This window comes from Macrobrachium nipponense, chromosome 40 (assembly GCF_015104395.2).
Source record: "Macrobrachium nipponense isolate FS-2020 chromosome 40, ASM1510439v2, whole genome shotgun sequence".
Lineage (NCBI taxonomy): Eukaryota > Metazoa > Arthropoda > Malacostraca > Decapoda > Palaemonidae > Macrobrachium > Macrobrachium nipponense.
Genome location: NC_061101.1, coordinates 55,918,883 through 55,943,156, shown reverse-complemented (window position 1 = coordinate 55,943,156; position 24,274 = coordinate 55,918,883). Strand labels below are relative to the sequence as shown.

Below are 24,274 nucleotides of genomic sequence, written 5' to 3'. Positions count from 1 at the left end.
GACCGTGCATCTTGGAGGCCCAGCTGATACTGAGCTGCTATCAGGCAGTTCAATACGCAGTAGCTGAGCCTGAGCTCTCGCTGACTCGTCATCCTGAGTTGCCAGGTAATCCATTATTCCACGAAGGAATGCGTTCGGCTAGAACCACCGAGCATAAAAGATATGCTCGAGCAATTATATTTAGGCGAAACGAATTTCGGTAAATATAAAAGGTGAAATGGTGTTGTCGTGACAAAACCATAAGTATATTAAAATTGAAACTGAAAAACTCCTGGGAGGTTGCAGGCAACCCCGAGTTGCAGTTCAATTAGAATACTTCTCGTCTAAGTCGCAATCCGTAGATTAACTAGGATATGCGCCTACCCCTCGGACAATTCAACTGCTTAGTAGAATCATGTCGCGAGGTTAATATACGTAGTATATTTGTAGGATTCTGAACAACGATCTCCATCCTAAAATTCTTTCCTTCAAGAAAAACAAAATAAGGATTGGAGATCGACACCTTCGATCTCTATCAAAGAGATGTGAAGAGAAGTCTTCCTCAAAGGAAAGCTTCAATGGTGAACAGAATACTAAGACGATAGTTCAAGCCAAACTGGATATTCCCGTCCGTTTCTTCTCTATTCCAGGTTGGTCGCCTACTGTGAGATAGTCTTCTTCAGCAGCAGTCTTCTTCCCAATGCTAGAAATTCCAGGAATTCGAGCATAGGCGAGGTTCCCGATTATCGTGTAACATATCGGGGATTCTCGTCTCGCTCACTTTGGACCGTGGTCTCGCGTAAGTGTTTGGAGATCATAAAAAACTCGAACACTCCGAGTGCGCTAGAAATTCCGTAGAATTCTAAGCAGTCTGCGAAACCCCCACCGAATTCGTGAAACGATATCGGCTGGTGGTCCTCTCGATTCCCGTAGAAATTGAGAATGGGGCAGGATCCCTCCTCAACGACCGGGGCTTACGTCAGGTAGGACCCGAAGGTCACCCCGGTAGAGCAGTCCCCAACGTGGGATCCTACTGAGAAATCTCTGTAGGATCCCTCCCCTTTCCCTCGTAGCCGTAAGGAGAGAGGGAATGGGGGAGGAATTGGATACTCGCTCGCCTTCCCAGTGGAACTAGCAGTTGGAGAAGAGTAGGAGCAGCCATCGCCGCAGAGTCTGGGAAAACTTATCGTCAGGAGAAAACGTTTTCCCGAGGAGGGTTACGAACTCTCACTGTAGGTTAAGGGTCTGCCGCCACTGTGAACGTCGTCTGGGTGGGCTGATCGACACCTGACAGGAGAGAGCCGATACCGTCCTCCGACTCATTCCAGTCCTCGTCGAGGTCGAAACCTCTCAGGAGGACCGAAGGAGTATTTAAATACGGTGTCCGAAGACAGTAGAAACGCCGCTGTGGCAGTAGAGGAGGTGGAAGTAGCTTGATCGACCGGCCAGAACTGAGAGAGCCTTCTTGTCCGGAGACGAGAGACTCTGGTTCGAGACAGAATCGGCAAGCTCCGATCGCGGCAGACCCACCCGTCGGTTTGGGTTACCCTCTCGGGCCCCAAAAACGACTCGAGCAGAGACGTGGGCTCTGCTGGTGGGAGCGGCAATCCTTCCGCAAGGTCATTATGCTGACGAATCAGCTCAATGACTTCTGCAAAACTCCTCTGTATCTCGGGAGTAACCGCGTCTTGCGGAGTAGGACCGTCCAGTCCCTCCAGCAAGAACAGATCCCGAGATACTCCTCCTTCAGAAGGAGGAACAGCGGCAGACCCCTGACGGTCGCCTCCAGCTACTTGCGCGTATGTCCTGGTCGGTCCTAGAACCGTGCCTGGTCCATACGGCGTCATAGCGGGATCGCGAGCGGCGCACCTCTCGCGATCACTCCTAGGTACCTCGCTCCTCCCGGTGTAGCCCAGGAGGTTGAAGGTACAGGAGAGGCAGACCTGACGCTCCCCCCTAGCTCGCTGGCAGGACCAGCGTGCTTGGAGGGCTGCTGCTGATCGTCAAACCCGCCGGTGGCGATCGAGCAGCAGGCCTAGCCTTGCCGCTCGCCTGGGGAGAGAGGCGGCTGAGAACGTCGACGCTGATCTCTGGCGTCAGGCGAGCTGTTGCTGGTTACCGTCTCCGCCCGGTCCGATGGGAGCGGCCGGTCAGGTGACCTGCTAGGCTCGCTGTCGCGGTGAGACCGGCGAGCGTCCTCTCGGCGCGTCGAGCCGCTGGTACCAGCCGTGGCTGGTACCGACGGCCGCGGGGACCCCTTCCTCGCCTCAACCCGTGGCTGGTCAGCGACCGTCACGTCAACCCGAGCAACCAGCTGGTCGCTGCGAGAGCGTCCACTGGCCTGGCGAGAGTCGTCTGCACGACTCTCGCCAGTCTTCTGCTCCGCGCTTCGGTCTGACGGCGAGCGAGCTCGGGCGTCAAGACTTTGGCTGGACGGTCTCTGCGTGGGAGACCGTCCACTCGGTACTTCTCGCTAACGAGAAGCCGAGGCGGATCCTGGTTTTAGCGGCAGAACGCTAGAACAGGCGAGGAAGTGCCAGCCGAAGCTGGTACTCCTCTGGTCCCCGTCTTTCTTCTCCTTGGTAGAAGAAGAGACAGGCCCTGTTCCCGAGGGAGCAGGAGGACCAGCAGAAGAGCTCCCAAATCGCCGGAGCGAGACGGGCCCTTAGAAGGTCCCGAAGGAGCCTTCTTAGGGGAAAAGGAAAACGGGTTACCAGCTGGTCGCTGCAAGAGCAGCCGCTGGCCTGGCGAGAGTCACCTGAGCGGCTCTCACCAGCCTTCTGCTCCGTGCCGTCTTGGCGCCGAGCGAACTCTGGCGCCGAAACTTGGCTGCACGGTCTCCCGAGGGAGAGAACGTACACTCGGGATCTCTCGCGAACGAGAGACCGAGCCGGAACCTGGCGTAGCAGCATCGCCGCTAGCACCAGGCGAGGAAGATACCAGAGCTAACCGATACTCCTCTGGGTTCCCCGTCTATCTCTTCCTTACGGAAGGGAGACGGGCCCCGCTCCCGAAGGAGCAGGAGGACCAGCAGAAGGACCCCCCAGTCCCACCGGGGTGGGGACGGGCCCTTAGAAGTTCCAGAAGGAGACTTCTTAGGGGGGAAGGCAGCCAGCCTTCTTCTTCGGCTTATGGGCCTTAGAAGTCGAAGGGGAAGAGGCAGCAGAAGACGATGAAGACGAAGATGACACCTTCCTCTTCTTCCTCTTCCTCGTCAGCTCACGCAGGACAGTCGTCAGGTCCTCCATCCAGGCCGGAGCGGGGCTATTGCCGAAGCAACACGGCCGATGCACCTGTCCGGAAGGACCTGGGACTGGGGAAGAGGACACACCGTGGGCAGGACCAGCATGGACAGGCTCAGAACCAGGAGCGACAGGAACAGCAACCAGCTCAGGAGCGGCAGGAACAGCGGCAGCGGTAGACCCAGAAGGGACAGCCAAGCCAACAGCGGGAATCACATCAGCGGCAGGTACGGCAGGCCCAGTGATCGCCTCGTAGAATCATCGGCAGCCAGCGGGAACCTGGGTACTGGCGGCCGGTCCAGGGGCGAGCTGCTGGAACAGCGGAAGTCCGGGGCAGGCAACACAAAGAAAACAGGCGGCGGTGGCAACCCCCCCCCGGTACGGCAGCGGCCTAGTAGCGGCAGACGGCGTCACCGACACAGCATGGGGAGTGTAGACCAGGCGGGGGGGAGCAGCATAAGCGGCCGTGGTAGTAGTGGAGACCGCCCCAGACCTCGCTAGACGCTGCAGCAGCCCGTGGATGCTAGGCACGCCCTGCCGCCGCGGTGGTCCATACCTGTCCAAGGTCGTCTCCCACGGATGTAGCACCTGCGGTAGCATAGATAGATTAGTAAGAGGGGTTCCCTCACGCACGGGGGGAAGGACATGCCCCACCCTGAACGCAAGGAAGACCCCAAATACAAAATACAACGAGGAAAGCTGAGCGGGGGGCAGGAAGACGAAGAATCGGATACCAAGGGAGTCGCGGGAGAGCTTTCCGACGACTTCCTGGCAGACCTTCGCTTCCCCTACCCCCGCACAGCAGTGAAAAGTAATATGAAAATGAAACAGAATACTGCCCTTGCGATTCACTTCATAGAACTTAAAGGGGAAAAGATCAATTCCCGGGTAAGAACGGAAACTTGATCCAAATAATATGATGCTATCATAAAATATATATGAAAATGAAACAGAATACTGCACTTGCGATTTCACTTTCACAGAAAATAATCGTAAGGATCAATTCCCGGGTAAGAGCGAAAATTGATCCAAATTAAATTATGCAAATAAATAAATGAAAATGAAAAGAATACTGCAATTGCGAATCCACTTTCATTGCATTTATCATACAAAATAAAAGGCTCGTGCCGAGCGCAATCACGCTCTCGGTAACGAACGCACAGGGCAAAAATATAATGAAAAAAGTACTTACATTTTTCCACTTTCGCCCAAAATGACAATTTGTCCAAAATTGCATTTTTCCTAACTATACAAACCTGAGGTCCTTTTACAATAGGAAGGTACTAGCGGCAGCTGGATAGGTCGTAAGCTTTCGAACAAGGGGTTCGGTAGTTAACTGCTTGTCCGACAGGCGCGCGCGCGCGACTGGGAGGTAAACAAATCACTTTTGCTTTTGGCCCAAGCAAAAACTGCAGAGTGAGGGGTGGCATGAGGTGGGACTATGTGTAAAAGGACCTCAGGTTTGTATAGTTAGGAAAAATGCAATTTTGGACAAATTGTCATTTGTTCCGACACGGCATACAAACCTTCGGTCCTTTTACAATAGGAAGACTCACTTCTTGGTGGGAGGAATCGAGTCTTTTGTGAACAGACTGGTGTTCGCCCAACCTTGGAATGCCTCCCTGGTCCGTAAGAGCGAGGGAGGGATTCCAAGCCTCTGTCCGATTGATCGGGGGGTGTGTGCACCGCAGGATCAATGGTCAGACCTCTGGACCAAGTACTAAGAGAGAGGCAAGCGTATCTCTTCGTACCAGCAAACAAGAACAAGTTCCTATTTGCAAGTAGCAATATAAAGTTATGGTTTGTCTCTTGTTGGCATCCACTTCCCCCCCCTTGTAGGAGGAAGTGGTGGATATTAGCTCCCATCCCTAGTGAAAGGGATAGGATGGGGCTCTGTCGAGTAGCTCACCTGCATCTCGTCCTTATCCAGCAAGGTGATGACCGTATCCCTCTACCCACAGGTAGAGGGGGAGAAAAAGATAGGAAGAGAAGCCAGTCACTCTCTCATTCACTTATCTATTCTTACAGTCACACCAGGACTCGATGCTGTTCAGCCTGCTAGGTCTGGGTTAGCTACACAACGTGTTGAGCAGCCACACGGGTCCTAAGGAAAACGATCCAAGGACCTGTGGGCAATATCCAAAAGGTAGAAGGAGGTGCCAGTGGTCTGGTTGTACCAGACCCCTGCCTTCAGTACCTGCGCCACGGAGAAGTTCTTGTGTAACTCGAGGGAGTGTACTTCTAGGTCATCTTGGTGCTGACGAAGAGTCTTCAACACTCAGCCTGGGATGTCGAGTTTCTTCAGAAAGCGCGGTTGCGCTTTCACAGGACAAAGCAGCATCTCCTTCGCATCGAAGGCGGTGAAGTCCATTAGGGAGGGGATTGTGAAGGACTCTAACGATCGTCAGGAACCGAAGGGTTCTGAGTCTTCGCTACGAAGTCGGTACGAAATCGAGCGTCACGAATCCCCATCCCCTGGATGCTTGACTTCGCAGGAAAAGTCATGCAATTACCTCAGAGGAAAAGAAGGGAATGGTTGTATGACCTATCCTCTTCTCGACTTCGGTGATGTCCTGTACCCATACTGGTCTATACCCGTCTGCAGCGAAGTGTCTCACATTCTCCTATCCCCATGCAGTGAAGTTCTTCTCTCGGTAGTGGATAGGACAACCGACACTCAATGGTGGGGTGTCGATGGTATGGGTACTGTGACAAGCCATTAGGACGAAGAAAAGACTGTTATGGAACAACCGAACTAAGTCCACAGCGAAGTTCGTAACTGACTTGGGCGCTCTGACAGCTGCCGACTGACTGCGTTCGGTAGGAGGCAAGTTGTCCAAGCACCCGAGCAAGTCACGTGACCTTAGCCTTAAAAGGGTTATGCCAAGAGACTAAACAAATAATTTGTTCGTCACCGATGCCAGAAGGCGAGGTGATGATTCTCTTAAGGCATATACCCAACAGGCGAAAGTCAATTGCCTTCTAGAGACCGAGGTCCCTGATGGCAAGATATCTCATAGTATAGTTGATTCTCAGCTAAGGAGAAACAACACTATGTGTCGTTGAAGACGAAGGTGTACAGAAAATGCAACCTACGTCTTCACAGCTGAACCGAGAGAAGGATTCTCAAGATTCTGAACCTGTGCTACAAAGACAGAACGCTAACCGCTATTCATTGCTGTCCAGTGAGGATCGTAGTTGCAATAAAAGCGGAGCGCTTTTCAGTAATGAAGAGACAGGGAAATACTGCCTGAAGAACTGCTTCTCATTGGCTGAACATTTGGAAGTAGAGCTGTCAGGTCGGAGAGTAGGCGATGTCTTCTGACACATCTGTTAATTGCACACCTACGAATACGAGATATTTTGAAGACAAACTCAGATGTCTGCAAAAATCATTCGCATTATCGCGGTGCGATGCAGCGGGAGACTAGTACAGACTTCTGTTACTGTGCGGTAAACAGAAAGATGAAAGAGTCCAAGAGATATCTCTGTTGAAAATTCTCGCAATGTCGAAGGCGATGAAATCGAGCGTCACAGCAGTAGATGGTCCTTCATTATTGCGAGAATCCCCGTTAATCAGAGACCTAAGTCCATGATTGTCGGGTAGAGATACGGTTCGGTAGTCAATCAAACCAGGGGAGAGAGAGACGTAACCGACCGTGCATCTCCGAGACCTAGCTGATACTGAGCTGCTATCAGGCAGTTCAATACGCAGTAGCTCTCGGTGACTCGTCATCCTGAGTTGCCAGTTAATCCCTTCCACGAAAGAATGCGTTCGGCTAGAACCATCGAGCATAAAGAATACGCTCGAGCAATTATATTTAAACGAAACGGATTTCGGAAAATACAAAAGCTGATTTGGTGTTGTCGTGACAATACCAAGTATCTAAAATCGAAACTGATAACTGCTGGGAGGTTGCAGGCAACCCCGAGTTGCAGTTCAATTAAGATACAATTCGTCTCGGTCACAAACCGTAGAGTTAACTACGGTATGCGCCTACCCCCCGGACAATTCAACTGTTAAAAGAATCATGTCGCGAGGGTAATATACGTTAGTATATTTGTAGGTTCTGTACCACGAACCTCCATCCTAAATTCTTTTCCCCTCGAGGAATGAGAATAAGGATTGGAGATCGACCGCCTTCGTTCTCTAGTCAAGAGAGTGAAGGAGAAGTCTTTCCAAAGGAAAGCTTCAATGGTGAACAGAAACCAAAGACGATAGTTCAAGCCAAACTGGAAGTTCCCGTCCGCTCTTCTCTATTCCAGGTTAATCGTCTACTGTGAGATACTCTTCTTTCAGCAGCAGTCTTCTTCCAAATGCTAGAAATTACAGGAATTCGAGCATAAGCGAGGTTCCCCCGATTATACGTGTAACAATTATCGGGGATTCTCGCTCACTTTGGACCGTGGGTCCTCGCCTAAGTGTTTGGAGATCGTAAAAAACTCGAACACTCTGAGTGCGCTAGAAATTCCGTAGAATTCTAAGCACTCTGCGAAACCCCCACCGAATTCGTCAAACGATATCGGCTGGTGGTCCTCTCGATTCCCGTAGAAATCGAGAAAGGGGCAGGATCCCTCCTCAACGACCGGGGCTTACGTCAGGTAGGACCCGAAGGTCCCCCCGGTAGCGCAGCCCCTAACGTGGGATCTTAGAGAAATCTCTGTAGGATCCCTCCCCTTTCCCTCGTAGCCGAAGGAGAGAGGGAATGGGGAGGAATTGGATACTGGCTCGCCTTCCCAGCGGAACTAGCAGTTGGAGAAGAAAAGGAGCAGCCATCGCCTTACGGCGATGGCCTCTCAGAGCTGGGAAAACGTATCGTCAGGAGAAAACGTTTTCCCGAGGAGGGTTACGAACTCATACTGTAGGTAAGGGTCTGCCGCCACTGTGAACGTCGTCTGGTGGGGCTGATCGACACCTGACAGGAGAGAGCCGATACCGTCCTCCGACTCCTTCCAGTCCTCGTCGAGGTCAAAACCTCTCAGGAGGACCAGAAGGGGTATTCAAAATACGGTGTCCGCAGACACGTAAAAACGCCGCTGTCGCAGTGGAGGAGGTGGAAGTAGCTTGTTCGACCGGCCAGAACTGAGAGAGCCTTCTTGTCCGGAGACGAAGAGACTACCTGGTTCAACACAGTCGGCAAGCTCCGATCGCGGCAGACCCACCGTCGAGTTTGGGTTCCCTCTCGGGCCCAAAACGACTCGAGCCGAGACGTGGCTCTGCTGGTGGGAGCGGCGATCCTTCCCCGAGGTCGTTGTGCTGACGAATCAGCGCCATAACCTCGGCAAAGTTCCTCTGGATCTCGGAAGTCACAGCATCTTGCAGAGTAGGACCGTTAAGCCCTTCGAACAAGAGCATATTCCGAGAACCTTCCTCCATAAGAAGGGGGAACAGCGACAGTTCCCTCTCTCGTCTTCTCCATCCACTTGCGCATACGTCCTGGCTGGTCCAAGAACCGTGCCTGGCACGTAGGGCGTCGTGGTGGGATCATGAGGGGCGCACCCCTCACGATCACTCCTCAATACCTGCTCCTCCCGGTGTAAACCCGAGGAGGGAAGTGAAGTACGGGAGAGGCAGACCTGACGCTCCTCCTCGCTCGATGGCAGAACCAGCAGGCTTGGAGGGCTGCAGGCGATCGTCAACCCGCGGTTGGCGATCGAGCTGCAGGCCTGGTCGAACCGTCTCGCTGTGGAGAACGGCTGGACTGAGCACAGTGGCCCCGATCTCGAGGTGTCAGAAGAGCTGGTGCTGGTTGCCGTACCCGATCGCTCTCTGTGAGAGCGACGGTCCAGGCGACCTGCAGGCTCCACTGTACGGTGAGACCCGGTGCTTGTCCTCACGCACGTCGCTGGTTCCAGCCGTGGCTGCACGGCGAACGGGGGGACCTCTTCCCAGCCTCAGCCGTGGCCGGTCGTGGACCACGTCACGTCCCCGGGTAGCCAGCTGGTCGCCCGCGAGAGCGAGAGCTGGTCTGGTGAGAGTCGTCGCGTGAGCGGCTGTCACCAGTCTTCCGCTCCGTGCCGTGAACCTGACGCTGAGCGAGCTCAGAGGTCTGGTTCCTGGCTGCACGGTCGCTGGTAGGCGACCGTACACTCGGTACCCCTCCCGCGCGAACGTAGAGGCCGAGACGGACCCTGAAGCAGTGGCAGAACCACTGACACCAGGCGAGGAAGTACCGGTGTTAGCCGGTACCCCTCTGGTCCCCGTAGTCTCCTTCCTTGCAGAAAAAGAGACGGGCCCCGCTCCCGAAGGAGCAGGAGGACCAGCGGAAGGAACCCTCCCATCCCACCGAGGTGAGACGGGTCCCGAGAAGCTCCCGAGGGAGACTTCTTAGGAGGGAGGAGGCAACCTTATTCTCCTTCCGGCTGTGAAGCCTTAGAAGTCGAAGGAGAAGAGGCGGCAGCCGACGACGATGAAGAAGATGAAGACGACGACGACGACACCTTCCTCCTCTTCTTCGTCAGCTTCCTCAGGACAGACGTAAGATCTGCTATCCAGGGCGGAGCCGGGGCTGCTGTAGCCGAAGCCACAGGGCCCGGACGCACCTGTACAGACAGACCAAAGTCTGGGGTAATACCACACGAACAGGGACGACGTCAGCAGGTATGGGCCATCTCAGGAACAGCAGGCACAGCCAGCACAGCATCGGTAGGGACAGCCAGCGCAGCAATGGCAGGGACAGCCAGCGCAGCAACGGCAGGGACAGCCAGCGCAGCAACTGCATGGACAGTCAGCCCAGATCGGCAGGTACGGCAGGCAGCACCAGAAACACAGGAAGTGGCAGCAGCAGCCACACATCCTGGTACCGGCAGCAGGTTCCAGGGGGTGAGCTCTAGGGCAGCGGAAGTGTGGTCGCGGCAGCGCGGCAACCACGAGCGGCGGGGCGGCACGCCCCCCTCTCGGTACGGCGAACGGCACTTCACAGCGGCTGTAGACAAGACTGTTACCACGTGAGGCGAGTACACAAGGTGAGAGGGACGTCGTCACCTAGGAGTCGATATCGTTGTCGTGGTCACCACTCCATGGGTGACCGCAGTAGGCCCAGACATAGAACCGCAGCCCCGGACACTAGCACGCCTGCAAATCGAAGGACGCCCATACCTCACCAAGGTCAACCCCGTGGCAGTAGACCTGCGGAAATAACAGTAGTAGTGATTAGTGGGGGGAAGTCCCCTCGCGCGGGGGGGTGAGCCCCACACCGAACGAGCGGAAGACCTCGAATATAATTGTACACGGGCACCGAGCGCCCTCCCCGCGCTCGACGGATCGGGCGAGGAGAAGAACCCAGATAACCTCCCCCCCCGAAGGGGAAGGGCCATCTGTGGGAGCTGAGCGGGGGGGGGGGGGGGGGGGGGGGGTGGATTCTCGTTCCCCACCCCCACCCCCGCACAGCACTCATGTACCCAACAATAATAATAAGAGCCCGAGAGCAATCGTGCCCTCGGCAGCCGAATGCAAGGGCATAAGGATCAATTCCCTGACTGAGCGGAACTTGAACCAAATAATATAAAAATTGATGCAATCAAAAATAAAAGGAATAAAATGAAAAAGAATCTTGCATTACGATTCACTTTACAATGAATAAGGGCTCGGATCGAGCGCATTTGCGCCCTCAGTACGAGCGCAAGGGTAAAAGGATCCATTCCCGATTATGAACGGAAACCTTGATCCATAATGAATTGATGCAATCAAAAATATATTATAGAAATGAAAAAGAATACTGCGCTTGCGATTCACTTATACAAAAATAAAAAGGGGAAGGATCAATTCCCGGGAAATAGCGGAAACATTGATCCAAGTAAATAATGCAATCTCAATAAAATATGAAAATGAAAAAGAACTGCACTTGCGATTTCACTTCATTCAAATAAAAAAGGGGGGAAAGGATCAATTTCCGGGTAAGAGCGGAAACTGATCCAAAAATGAGTATTGCTACAATCAAAATAAATATATAAAATGAAAAAGAATACTGTACTTACGATTCCACTTCCATACAGAATAATAAGTTTTCGTGCCGAGCGCATTCGCCTCGGCAACAACGAGCATACAGGTCAAAAAAATATAAATGAAAGGGCACTTACTTACGATTTTCATCTACACATTTCCAACCAAAACTATAAGCTCGGAGCGAGCGCTCTCCCGCCCTCGGCACCGAGATACACAATACGAGGATCATTTCTGGGAAAAATGAATTCCCGCACTACGCCCTTCAGTCCGGCACTCGGGTGTAATCGGAGGGCGTGGAAAAAACCAAGATCCTTTAATTCACAATTGAATTCAATGGAAATAAATATGAAATGATTGTACTTACAATTCAGTTTCACTAGATAAATAGAAAAGAAAAACACAACCATGCGAAAGCAACGACGATGAAGCGGGCAGAGAGCGATGATACACGTCTACACGCCAGCAGGCCGAAAGCAAAAGTGGTTTGTTTACCTCCCAGTCGCGCGCGCCTGTCAGACAAGCAGTTAACTACCGAAACCCCAAAAAAAAAAAAAAAAAAAAAAAAAACCCCTTGTTCGAAAGCTTACGACCTATCCAGCTGCCGCTAGTACCTTACCTATTGTAAAAGGACCGAAGGTTTGTATGCCGTGTCGGAACAATGAAAAGAATACTGCAATTGCGAATCCACTTTCATTGCATTTTATCATACCAAATAAAAGGCTCGTGCCGAGCGCAATCACGCTCTCGGTAACGAACGCACAGGGCAAAAATATAATGAAAAAAGTACTTACATTTTCAATTACACACTTTTGCCCAAAATACGTACATGACTCGGCGCGAGCGCCCGCCCTCGGCACCGAGACATAATTCAAGGGTTCAATACATGAAAAGAGAGGAAAATCGCCGCATCTACGGCGATAGCTCCATGTTGGGTTCATAATTAAGTAATGAAAATGAAAACAGTGTACTTACAGTTTCATTTTCAAGTCAAACAAACCATTAGTAGAAAACACAATATAAACAAAGCATCCACGACGATGAAGCGGGCAGAGAGCGATGATGAACACGTCCTTCACACCTGCGGCCGAAAGCAAAAGTGATTGTACGCCGCGCGACTGTTTCGACAAGCAGTTAACTACCGTTCTCCCCTTGTTCGAAGCTTACGACCGTTCCAGCTGCCGCTAGCTACTCCCTATTGTTAAAGGACCGATGGTTTGTATTACGTATCGGAACAACTCAATTTTCCACATTTACGCCCCTCAACCCCGGCATAGTCGTCGGGTAATAGGAGGCGCGAGATTACATCGATCCTTGATCAGTAATCATAAATAAACAAAGTGTATATTGAAAAATGAATATGCATACTTACAGTTCACTTTAACACACACACAAATAGTAAGAGAAAACACAAATATCCTGAAAGCACACAACGATGAAGCAAGCAGAGAGCGATGAAGAGCACGTCTACCCACCAGCAGGCCGAAATCAAAAGTGGTTCTTCACCTCCCAGTTGCGAGGTGCGCGCACTGTCGGACAAGCAGTTAACTACCGAACCCCTTGTTCGAAAGCTTACAACCTATCCAGCTGCCGCTAGTAACCTTCCTATTGTAAAAGGACCGAAAGGTTTGTATCCCGTGTCGGAACAATGCGAAGTTTATTGACACAAGCGACTCCGTAAACATCGAGATGGCGTCAATCTTCTAAAAAAAATGAAGCATAAGTAAAAATTTCGAAAGCGTTTTGGTGAGATTTGCACTGCCGTGGACACCCTTTTCACTACCCTCTGTTTAATGCTTTAAATTTGGCCTTAATATGACAATTTGTCCAAAATTGCATTTTTCCTAACTATACAAACCTGAGGTCCTTTTACAATAGGAAGGTACTAGCGGCAGCTGGATAGGTCGTAAGCTTTCGAACAAGGGGTTCGGTAGTTAACTGCTTGTCCAACAGGCGCGCGCGCGCGACTGGGAGGTAAACAAATCACTTTTGCTTTTGGCCCAAGCAAAAACTGCAGAGTGAGGGGTGGCATGAGGTGGGACTATGTGTAAAAGGACCTCAGGTTTGTATAGTTAGGAAAAATGCAATTTTGGACAAATTGTCATTTGTTCCGACACGGCATACAAACCTTCGGTCCTTTTACAAATAGAAGACTCACTTCTTGGTGGAATGGAATCTGAGTCTTTTGTGAACAGACTGGTGTTCGCCCAACCTTGGAAGCCTCCCTGGTCGTAAGAGCGAGGGAGGGATCCAAGCCTCTGTCCGATTGATCGGGGTGTGTGCACCGCAGGATCAATGGTCAGACCTCTGGACCGAGTACTAAGAGAGAGGCAAGCGTATCTCTTCGTACCAGCAATGTAAGAACTTGTTCCTGTACAGGAGCAAATAGTCATGGGTTTGTCTCTTGTAGGCATCCACTTCCCCCCCCTTGTAGGAGGAAGTGGTGGATATTCTGCTCCTATCCCTAGTGAAAGGGATAGGATGGGGCTCTGTCATATAGCTCACCTGCATCTCGTCCTCATCCAGCGTAGTGACGGACCGTGGCCCTCTGCCCACAGGTAGAGGAGGAGGAAAAAGATGGGAAGAGGGAGCCAGTCACACTCACTCACACATCCATCCACACAGTCACACCAGGACTCGATGCTGTTTCAGCCTGCGAGGGTCTGGGTTAGCTACACAACTTGTGAGCAGCCACCATGGGTCCCCCCAAGGAAAAGGTATCCAAGGACCTGTGGGCAATATCCCGAAGGTAGAAGGACGTAAAGGTAGTCTGGTTAGACCAGACCCCTGCCTTCAGGACCTGCGCCACGGAGAAGTTCTTACGAAACGCCAACGAGGGGCCAATTACTTCTGACTTCGTGAGCTCTCTGACGGGACGTACGGATGTCGTCACTACCATCAGCCTCATACGCCCTCCTGATGACCTCACGTAGCCAGAATGAAAGAGTGTCTTGGATACTCTTTCTTGGTTACCCGGTGCTAACGAAGAGGCGTCGACACTCAGGCCTGAGGTGTCGAGTTTTCTTCAGATAGCGCCGTAGCGCCCTCACAGGACAAAGCAGCATCTCATCCGCATCATTATCGGTGAAGTCCATTAGGGAGGGAATCGTGAAGGACTCGAACCTGTCGTCAGGGACCGACGGTTTCTGAGTCTTCGCAACGAAGTTCGGGACGAAATCGAGCGTCACAGATCCCCATCCCCTGGAGTGTCGTACATCATAGGAAAGACCATGAAGTTCCCCTACTCTCTTCGCCGATGCCAGGGCCCAGCAAGAAGAGGGTCTTGAGGGTCAGATCCCTGTCTGACGACTCTCGGAGTGGCTCGAAGGGTGTTCGAGTCAAACTCCTAAGGACGAGTAGTCACATCCCATGCAGGGGGCCTGAGTTCCCTGGGTGGGCAAGACCTTTCGAAGTCCTCATAAGCAAGGAGATCTCGAACGAGTTCGAGATGTCCAATCCCCTCAGTTTCAGGACGAGAGCCAGGGCGGCTCTGTATCCTTTGACTGTGGGGACTGAGAGGAGCTTCTCTCGGCGAAGAAACACGAGGAAATCCGCTACCTGCTGAAGAGTGGCTCTGAGAGGAGATAGACCCCGTCTACGACACCAACCACAGAAGACGGCCCACTTCCCCTGGTACACAGCTGCAGAGGACTGACGGACGTTTCCAGCCATCTCTGTTGCTGCGCTACGAGAAAAGCCTCTCGTTCGCAAGAGATGGTGGATAACAGCCAGCCGTTGAAGTCGTAGGGACTGGACTGCTCGGTGGTACCGCTCGACGTGTGGCTGGGTGAGAAGGTTGTGCCAAGGGGGAATCTCTCTCGGTTCTCCTGCGAGAAGAGCCAGCAGGTCCGGATACCAAATGGCCTGTGGCCATTTGGGAGCCACCAGGATCATCCTGAGATTCGGGGTGACCAGTGCTCGACTGATCACCTTGCGAATCAGGCTGAACGGGGGAAAGGCATAGACGAAGAGGTTGTCCCACGGGTGTTGAAGAGCGTCCTCTGCAGCTGCCCATGGGTCCGGCACGGCTGAGAAGAAAACCTGAAGCTTTCTGTTGTGCCGGGTGGCGAAACAGATCCACGACTGGTCGCCCCCACCCCACAGGTCGAAGAGCCTTTCCGCCACGTCCTGGTGTAGAGACCACTCGGTCCTACACCTGATCCCGACGGCTGAGCGTGTCTGCTACTACATTCCTCTTCCCTGGAATGTAGCGTGCCGACAGCTCTATTGAGTGTGCCTCGGCCCACTCGTGCACCTGCCGAGTCAACTGGTACAGCTGCATGTCCGGGGGGGGAGTGCGCAGAGGCACTCCTCTTAAGAGGTTCCTGTCGTCCAGCCACCAGGCTAGGTCCTGCCTCACCTCCGGTGTCAGTGACACTGGAAAGCTTGGGGGATCCGTCGCCTGTGACCAACTCTCCTTTAGTCTCCACTGAAGAGACCGCAGGTGAAGACGCCCGTGAGGGTGACTAACTTCTCGAGTGACGACAGGTGTCCGATCACGACTTGCCATCGCTGAGCTACCTGTTCCTGCCGAGACAGGAACTTGTTGGCTGCCTCCCTGAATCTGCTGATCCATCCGCGAGTCTGCGGGGAAGACTCGCCCTCTGCTACCGTGTCGATCAGCATACCCAGGTACTTCATCCTCTGCTTGGGCTCGAGATCGGACTTCTCGAAGTTCACAACGATCCCCAGATCGCGACAGAACTCGAGTAGTCGATCCCTGTCCTGTAGCAACTGCGAGCGGGAGCTCGCCCGGACTAACCAATCGTCGAGATACCTCATCAGACGTATCCCGTGCGAATGGGCCCAAGCAGACACCAGAGTGAACATCCGCAAGTGTGAACACCTGTGGGGCGGTGAGAGACCGAAACAAAGTGCCCTGAACTGGTACACCGTCCCGTCAAGGATGAAGCGGAGGTACTTTCTGGAGGACTGATGAATGGGTATTTGGAAATACGCATCCTTCAAGTCCACTGAAAGCATGAAATCGTTCTCCCTGATGGAGTCGAGCACGGAACGTGCCGTCTCCATCGTGAACCGGGTCTGGCGAACGAACCGGTTCAGGGGAGAGAGATCTATCACCGGGCGCCAGCCTCCCGTAGACTTTTCCACCAGGAAGAGTCGACTGTAAAAGCCCGGTGACTGATCCGTGACGATTTCTACAGCTCTCTTGCTCAGCATGGTCTTGATCTCCTGTCTCAATGCTACATCCTTCGATGACCCTGGAACGTACGACTGCTGTTGGACCGGGTTGGAGGTGAGGGGTGGCCGAGATTCGAAGGGTAATAGATATCCCTCCCGAAGGACATCTACAATCCAGGTCTCGGCGCCGTAGCGCTGCCAAGTTGCCCAATGGCTGGCCAGGCACCCCCCCACTTCCGGCAGCAGGTGAGGGGGAACGCCGTCCCTAGCGTTTCCCCCCTTTCTTCGACTTCTTCCCAGACCCTCCTCGCGAGAAGGAGGGCTGGGAGGAGGGCTGGTTACGGCTCCCCTTTGTAGAAGTCGAAGAAGACAGAGTCTTTCCCCGGGGCTTCGACGCGACTACCGTCTTAGCCACCGTGGCAAGCGCTAGCCGAGCTCTTTGGCTTGGCCGCAGTCCGAGGCTGCCCAGAAGCCTTCGAGACTGCCTGGTGAACCAGACGGTCACTGTCGTCAGTGCGCCGTCTGTCCACCGCAGCGTCCACCATCTCTCCTGGGAAGAGAGACGTGGAACTCCGTAAAGGTCCGTTGCGGAGTCCCAATGCCGCTTCACGCCCAGCCGCCCTGGAAACTCGAGTAAGGACAGCGTCCCTACGTCGGAGAACCAGGTTGGCCCACAGGTTCACCGTCTGGTGGGCAAGGAAGGAGATGGCTCTTCCCCCAGACTGGCAAAGTCTCCTAAAGGGGGGCCGAGTCATCTTCGGGAGAAATTCCCCCGGAGTTGGCTGCGACCTTAGATACTGTGAGGGACCACAGATCTATCCAGGAGACGGCCTGGAAAGCTGCCATGGCAGTGGATTCCAGGCCGAGTGCCTCTTGCTGTGAGAACCATAGGTTCTCGGACAGGAGCTGCTGCAGAGACACACCCGGAGTTAGCCTGGCTAACTCCGGGTTCACCTGTTTGGGCGGCATCGGGTCCTCAGATGGCACATAAAAACGCCGCTGTCGCAGCAGAGGAGGTGGAAGCAGCTTGCTCGACCTGCCAGGACTTGAGAGAACCGTCTTGCCCGGAGACAAGAGATTCTACCTGGTCCAGCACTGAGTCGGCAAGCTCAGAACGCGGCAAACCCACCGTCGGTCTGGGTTCCCTCTTCGGGCCCCAGAACGACTCGAGCCGGGACGTGGGCTCGGATGGTGGGAGCGGCGATCCTTCCCCGAGGTCGTTGTGCTGACGAATCAGCGCAATTACCTCGGCAAAGTTCCTCTGAATCTCAGGAGTGACTGCATCCTGCGGAGTAGGACGTCCAGTCCCTCGAACAGGAGCAGCTCCCGAGACCCTCCCCCCTCGAGGGGGGGAACAGCGACAGACCCCTCTCGGTCTCCTCCAGCCACTTGTGCATACGACCTGGCCGGTCCGAGAACCGTGCCTGGTACGTAGGACGTCGTGGTGGGATCCTGAGGGGCGCACCCTCACGATCACTCCTCAATACCTCGCCCCTCCCGGTGTAACCCGAGGAGGTTGAAGGTATGGGAGAGGCAGACCTAACACTCCCTCCTCGCTCGCTGGCAGAAACCAGTGGGCTTGGAAGACTGCAGGCGATCGTCAACCCGCGGTGGCGATCGAGCTGCAGGCCTGGTCGAGCCGTCTCGCTGTGGAGAACGGCTGGACTGAGAACAGCGGCCCCTGGTCTCGTGTGTCAGAAGAGCTGGTGCTGGTCGCCGTACCCCCCCCCCCCACCCGATCGCTCTCTGTGAGAGTGACGGTCAGGCGACCGGCGAGCTCCACTGTCACGGTGAGACCGGTGCGTATCCTCACGGCGCGTCACGGCGCTGGTACCAGCCGTGGCTGGTGCCGGCGAACGGGGGGACCTCTTCCCAGCCTCAGCCCGTGGCCGGTCGTGGACCGTCACGTTCCGCCCTCCGGGTAGCCAGCTGCTCGCCGCGATGAGCGAGAGCTGGTCTGGTGAGAGTCGCGTGAGCGGCTGTACACCAGTCTTTCTGCTCCGTGCCGTGAACCTGACGCTGAGCTGGCTCAGAGGTCTGGTTCCTAGCTGCACGGTCGCTGGTAGGCGACCGTACACTCGGTACCTCTCGCGAACGAGAGGCCGAGACGGATCCTGCTGCCGTGGTCGAACCACTAACAGCAGGCGAGGAAGTGCCGGTGTTAGCCGGCACTCCTCTGGTCCCCGTAGTCTTCTTCCTTGCGGAAGAAGAGACGGGTCCTGCCCCCGAAGGAGCAGGGTGACCAGCGGAAGAACCCCCCGTCTCACCGGAGCGAGACGGGCCCTTAGAAGCTCCCGAAGGAGACTTCTTAGGGGGGGGGGGAGGCGACCTTCTTCTTCTTAGGCGGGGAGCCTTAGAAGAAGAAGGGGAAGAGGCGGCAGACGACGACGACGACGAAGACGACAATGAAGACGACAACGACACCTTCCTCCTCTTCTTCTTCTTCTTCGTCAGCCTCCTCAGGACCGATGTCAGATCTGTCATCCAGGGCGGAGCCGGGGCTGCTGTTGCCGAAGCAACAGGGCCCGGACGCACCTGTCCGAACAGATCGGCATCGGGAGCAGCGGCGCCACGAACAGGAACAACGTCAGCAGGTGCAGGCATCACAGGAACAGCAGTGGAGACGGCAGGAACAGATACAGGAACGGCAGCAGTGGTCGGCAACATCACGTCCGTGAACAGCGGTTGGACAGGTACGGCAGGCTGTACAGGCGGCCCAGGTGGACGGACCAGCGGCACAGACATCCTAGGTACTGGTGGGAGGTCCAGGGGCGAGCTCTTCGGGCACACGAAGTCCGGTCGAGGCAGCACGGCAAACCCAGGCGGCGGCATCACACTCCCCCGTGGTACGGCGACTGGCCCCTGCACCGATGTAGTTGGTGTAACAGAGACCGCGTGCGGGGTGTACACCAGGTGAGGAGGTGAAGCATAGCCAGGAGTTGAAAGGGTCGTGGTGGTGGTCGTCACCGTAGCATGCGTGACCGCCACAGAGCCAGCGAGATGGTAGAGCAGCCCCTGGACACTCGGCACGCCCTGCAGACCCAACGATTGCCCACCACCTGTCCGAGGTCGTCCTTCGCAGCAACAGCAACCTGAGGAAGCAAAGGTCGGGTGATTAGCAGGATCCTCTACCCGTCCGTGCGATGTAGACGAACGGATAGAGGACCCAGAATACAACTCAACATCGGGGTATCTCGCGCCCTCCTCCACACTCGACAGATCGGGTGAGGAGAAGGACCTAGAAACCCCCCCCGAAGGGGAAGGCGCCAAACGTGGGAGCTGAGCGGGCGGCAGGAAAGAAGACGAAGTGTCCGTAACCAAAGGAGTCGCGGGAGAGCTTTCCGACGACTCCTTTGCAGGCCTTCCGCTTCTTCCTACCTTCGTACAAGCCCACACTGCGCCTCCGACCAAAGAACATACACACTTCACAGGGCTCGGCTCGGGTACATTCGCGGCCCCGACACCGAGCGACACAAAAATATGTGGATCAATTTCAGGGAACGAGCGGAACTTACCGCATTTACGCCCTTCGGTACCCGGGCACAATCTCCGGAGGGTAGCGGGGCGTGGAGATTCCATGATTGATCAAATAAATCACAATTGGATTAATAAAGAGGAAATGATTGTACTTACAATGATGACTCATACACAAACACAACCATATACTCAGGGAAAGCAAACGACGAGAAGCGGGCAGAGAGCGTCGAAACACACACGTCCACTCGCTGTGAGGCCGAAAGCAAAAGTGATTTGTTTACCTCCCAGTCGCGCGCGCGCGCCTGTCGGACAAGCAGTTAACTACCGAACCCTTGTTCGAAAGCTTACGACCTATCCAGCTGCAGCTAGTACCTTCCTATTTGTAAAAGGAACAGAAGGTTTGTATGCCGTGTCGGAACAATTCTAACTTTGGAGAAAATACTTACTTCGAAAGGAGAGTAGAGGTCTTTAGCTCCGTTTCTCACCAACAACATGTCGCGACTGATGCCCATCTCCGGAGTCAGGACGCGTTATAAGTACTTTTTCAGAGGGTGGCATGCTATGATCGTTGTTGAGTTGATCCAGGCCATGCAGTGTTTTACCCTAAGTACGTTTTCGGAGGGTGGCCATCTGTGACCGTCGGTGTTTTGGGCCAGTCCAAGTGGTTGTTTACCCTACTTCAAAAAGAAAGTAGAGGTCTCGAGGTGTTGCTTCCACGGAGGTTGGCTTGCGACTGACCTCTGACTTAGCTTACTGGCAATGCTAAAGTTATTTATTGGGAAAGTGGCTGCGCTACTGTACAGATGGCTGCCTGGCTGCACAGTGGTGTTTTACCCTAATAGGGTAAACAACCGAGTGGACTAGCTGTGTCCACCTTAACCGTGTTCGGACCCACCTGCAGAAAAAGTACTTTAACTCGTCCTGACACCAGAGAGGGGCACCAGTCACGAATCCTAAGTCTTGGGAGCAACACCTCGAGACATGAGACTCCTGACTGGTGCCCATCTCTGATGTTAGAATGTGTTACAGTACTTTTTCTAAAGGTGGGTCCGAACACGGTTAAGGTGGCCGCAGCTAGTCCACTCGGTTGTTTACCCTACGTACAATACTGGGTAGTACCTAGGGGGAAACATCAGTACAGGCCAACCCTCATCACGGTAGACGGGTCTTATTCACTCGATATTTAATTGGTGAAACATGAATACAATTGCAACTCTAAGCATACCATTTAAAAGACTGAAGTTTCGTCAACATATTGTGATATATGAAAGCCCCATACGAACTAAAATAAGCATGTGAGCTCTTCGTAAAATATGTTTTCAAGGCAGTTTTGAAATCCAATATGGCGGCTACGTTTTTCATGGACGGTTCTCATCAGTGACGGACACCATCTTTCCCCGCCATTCCCAGCACTCATTTGAACAATGTTAGCGTATGTATGTAACGTTTATTGATCTTACTCAAGATTGCAGTTGTAATCAGCACAATAAAACAACATTTTGTTGCCTATATTAGTGAAAGTATGAAACTTGTTATTCCCGGGGTTATGGTTGGAACTGAATTCATTCTTACCTTGTAATCGGCGGTTTTTATCCTTACTGCCATCACAACTGAAACTCCACAGTGCTTATTTGATTGTTATTATACACATTTTGGTCTCAGTTCACTCCACATTGCACTTTAAACCCGTTGCTGTTCCTGGTTTCTAAGCGCGCGCGCCATAAACACAATTACAAACAGCAGACGACGACAGACGACGACAGACGACGAAACTGCAAAGTTTTATTCCCTAAACTGTTTACTTTACTTTATCGTTATTTAGTTTAAATTTACATTGTTATTTAAAAATTTTGATTTAATTCATGTATATTATCCCTTTTTTTGCAACCAAATTACCCCGAAAAATTACAGATATTTCTAACGTAGATAAAATCAAATGTTTCTAACGTTTTCGTACATCTGGCTGCGAAAACCATAGAGGAACGAATACGGAAAAGTGCATAGAGGAACGACTACGTTTTTTTTTTTTGCTTTTTTGTTTTTGCTAGCACTTTCATTGATTTTTCAGTCTTTATTTAGTATTTTGAATTTCTTAAATAATCGTATGCCAGAAATAAATGTAACCTTTAATGTTTGCATGCTTTAATGTTTGCATGCTAAGAATGGCAAAATCATCGTTGCCACATTAGTGGGAGGCTTCACACATACGCCGTTCCATTATCCTGTTAAGCGTCCGCCCCTGATGAGCTCGCTGCTAACGTACCGTCACGCTTTTTTTGTAATCAGCGATCATAGCACTGATGATAGTTTTTCAAAGTTAATATTGATTTTTATGCTTGTTATTCATACTGTAATTAACTGTAGGAAATTCTCTCTCTCTCTCTCTCTGCTCTCTCTCTCTCTCTCTATCTCTCTCTCTCTCTCGGAGTCCAGTCACTCGGCAAAGAAAAGTCATCTTCACTCCCGCAATTGGAAGAAAAGTTTGTATCATCACTGGAGGATTCAGGAAAAACTAGAGCTCTCATCATCAAATAGGTTATCAATATCACACTCCTCATCTAGTATTTGATTGATCTCACCTAAAGAAATATGCCTCCTCTTTGGGACATTCATTGTGAAAGACGCGAAATCCAATTTGTCCTCGATAAACGCCCGAAAGCGTATTGAAAGAAAACCAACAGGGACAGGCAGTTTTCTAGCATAAGCGACCACCAGGAAAGAGTTGCCAGGCTGGAAATAAGTTTCCCATGTGCTGAGAGTGTTACCAAATGATGTTCCTACACTTTCTATACGAGTAAACGTATTATTACGGGGCTGACGGCTTGACAAGCACAGTTAAAGTCTTGAACGTAATATCCCGTTGAAGGCGCTACCGAGTAGATCGCGGTAAACGTATTATTACGTGGGTGACGCTTAAACAGGTTATAAACTGTTTCCATGAATTCTAGTTGTCATAGTAATGCAATAATGATAAAATTGCTTTAATATTTATGTATATATACTTCCAATACATAGCCTAATTTCACCAATTTCAACGTTTTGTGTGTAGTCTTATACCCAGTTTGGAGGGTCAACACATACCGAATGGCAACAGAGAGAGAGAGAGAGAGAGAAGAGAGAGAGGAGAGAGAGAGCGAGAGAGAGAGAGAGAGAGAGAGAGAGAAGAGGAGAGAGCGGAGGAACGAAGAAGAAAAGGGATGGCGGTGGAGGGGGGGGGGGGGTTGGGGAGAGGGTAGGTGGAGCTTTATACGCGTGTTCGTATCCATTCTGCATAATGGAGTTTTTGTCTCTTGGTACAAGGACAAGTGTCGTTATTCTTTACGATTAGTGATTCACGATACCCTTATAAATTACGGCACTGGGTGTAATGCACTATAGCAAAATCTCGTTCTGTTAAGAGTGTTCGTTACAGAAATAGGTATTGCCCAAAAACGTGCTTGCACTGTCTCTGAAACCCATAGTAGACATGCTGCTTAGTTGTCAATCAAGTTTTTATAAAACCAAGTATTTTTTACAAGCTAGCTATTGAATAAATTTGTATTTTTCTCAGTCAAAAACATATGCCCCTCAATGCTAACTTTCCTCTTTTAACGACTTTCTGGTCATTGCAAATTCGGCCCCATAATTTCTTATGGTGCGAAAACAGACAAGAGGCCCATGGACCGAAAACGATTGCGTCACACTACGGCGATAATCCAGCAGTAAAACATCTTCATATATCCAAAAAGTAAATAATAAAGATATATATGCGCATTACGATTATAACAATTACATGTATAGCTGATAACAATCTGCATGAATAACTGGTAAACTGTTCTGCAATGACAGTTGAGTATAGCAATTATTTACAATAGGTACGAAAGTCAGATGTCGTGACGTCATAATACAGAACTTGAAAGAACGTTCTAATTCAGAAAAATAATTACTTAAATTTGAGTCAGAGTCGAGTTACTTTTTCAATAACGAATATTTTCAAATTAATCATCATAAATATGTAAAATATTGATGTTTTACTACTTATTTAAAAAATTAGCCAAGAGCACGCTTCTCGTCATCTTCTACCCCAACAGCTGTTTACGCCTGGCTTGTTGTTGATGAGAAATCGTGTTTCGATTGTTGTGATAATAGTGCTCCAGCGTCTGTGGGTACAAGTGGTGTGCGGATTTATCACAGGAAATGGTTAGTTATTGACACAAGCTACTCCGTAAACATCGAGATGGCGTCAATCTTAAATACCTCGAGTTGTAAGTAAAAATGTTGAACGCGTTTGGTGAGATTTCCACTGCCGTGGGCGCCATTTTCAGTACCCTCTGTTTAAATCTGTTTAAATAAATCTTAAATTTGGCCTTAATTTCTAACTTTGGGGAAAATACTTACTTCGAAAGGAGAGTAGAGGTCTTTAGCTCCGTTTCTCACCAACAACAAGTCGCGACTGATGCCCATCTCGGGTGTCAGGACGCGTTATAATGTACTTTTTCGGAGGGTGGCTTGC

The 24,274-nt window shown here is 51.9% G+C and overlaps 1 protein-coding gene across 1 annotated transcript in view; it reads right to left on the bottom strand.

The window, feature by feature from the left end:
• LOC135212170 (dnaJ homolog subfamily C member 8-like) overlaps positions 1 to 24,274 on the bottom strand; it is a 117,804-nt gene that overhangs the window by 93,065 nt on the left and 465 nt on the right. The window lies entirely within an intron of this gene.